Genomic DNA, 1,627 nt, shown 5'->3' with positions numbered 1-1,627 from the left:
CAGGCTCAGCGGCCATGGCTCGCGGGCCCAGCCACTCCGCGGCATGTGGGATCCTCCCAGACCGGGGCACGAACCCGTGTCCCCTGCATCGGCAGGCGGACTCTCAACCACTGCGCCACCAGGGAAGCGCTGTCTAGCACTTTTGATGCTGAACATGTGGTGATGATGGTGGTGATGGTGATGTGAGGATGAGGATGTTTACCCCCACCAACTACACCAGTCAGTCCTTCCTGAGATCTTCAGTCTCCTGGCCACCCCTTGGTTCAAACTTTGGGGAAACGTGGAGAGAGCAGGAACTTTCCTCTCTTCTCTCCAGGGAGCTGTCTCCCAACCTGCTTTGTGCTGTTCATTCCCCCGGGTTGAAGTTTACCCCCAGCTCTTGCTGCAGACCGTCTCTTTATCACTTGAGAGCAGTGGCTTCCTATCCCCATTGCCCAGAAGTTTCAGAATCTCCCAGGATATCCCAGTTCAGGGTCCCAAGTTCCCCTCCAGCCCCCAGCCTTCTGAGACCATCAAGTTCCTTAGGTACCACAGTGTGGGGAGAAGATTACTAATGAGGCCGTGGGGCCTCGGATCCTGCCCAACCCTTAAGTGGGCCCTGGGAAACCTATTAAGTGACCATTTTCTTACTGAGAGTCTCTGGGAACAGAAGCTAGAAGGTGATGGGAGAAGAGGGGGAATGAGGTGGTGGAGTCCGTGGGCTTCCACAGACTACGCTTCTACGGTCTACACTGCTACTTTATTATTTTTATTCACAGAGAAGCTGGTGTTTGATCTCTGCCTTGAAGAATGAGTAGACTTCCAGGTGGGGAAAGGACATTCTGACATGGAGAAGGATGCGTGAGGTCAGGGAGAAAGGAGTGACCGGGGCACATGCAGGTTGCTCTGCGGCTTGCCAGTAAGGTGAGGGTGAGGCCCGAAAGGTAAGCTGGGTCCATGTTGTGATGGTTGGAACGTGCACTTCTTCCAACCAGAATTCAAGCCACCTTCTCCTCCACCCAGACTGGATCTCTCCCTTCTCAGGAGTCATTGCTAAGACTCTGTTCCCTCCAGGATTGGAGGGTGGGTAAATGCACCCAGCCAACCGAGGAGCTGAGGATTGAATTCAGCTGGAACTGGGGGTCTGGATGTCTCCTCTAAATGAATCTCCACATTCTGGTCTCCTTTCTCCTGGGACGCCATAGAAGATGGCGCCTTGTGGGTGTGGGTAGCGGGGGCTGAGTGCAGAGCTCGTGCTAGAATTCACCAACTCAAATCCCCGTTTGCAGTAGAGAGGAAACCTGGGAGGAGGGAGTCTGAGGTCCAGAAGGTTCAGGGGACGTAGGAGATTCTCTGTCTCTCTTTGTCTCTGTCTCTCTCCATCCCTCCCTCTGTTTCTCTCTGTGTGTGTGTCTGTGTCTATCTCTGTCTCTCTCCATCTTTCCCTCTCTTTCTTTCTGTCTCTCTGTCATCCCAGAGCCTGGTGAACCACCTGGGCTGGGGACACTGCCGAGCAACAGGTGTCTTCACCGCCAACCCATCTGCCGCCTCAGCAGGTGCGGCCCTTCCCGTTTCTGGTCGTGCGTTTCATTCTGTTCCTGCCTCTTTGCCTCTGAGTCTGCTGCCTCCTCTCTCTTCAGTCCCTTTC

Source organism: Aethalodelphis obliquidens, unplaced genomic scaffold (assembly GCF_003676395.1).
Source record: "Aethalodelphis obliquidens isolate GAN/ISIS:26980383/991018 unplaced genomic scaffold, ASM367639v1 scaffold30, whole genome shotgun sequence".
In the NCBI taxonomy this organism is placed as follows: domain Eukaryota; kingdom Metazoa; phylum Chordata; class Mammalia; order Artiodactyla; family Delphinidae; genus Aethalodelphis; species Aethalodelphis obliquidens.
This window is presented reverse-complemented; position numbering follows the sequence as displayed.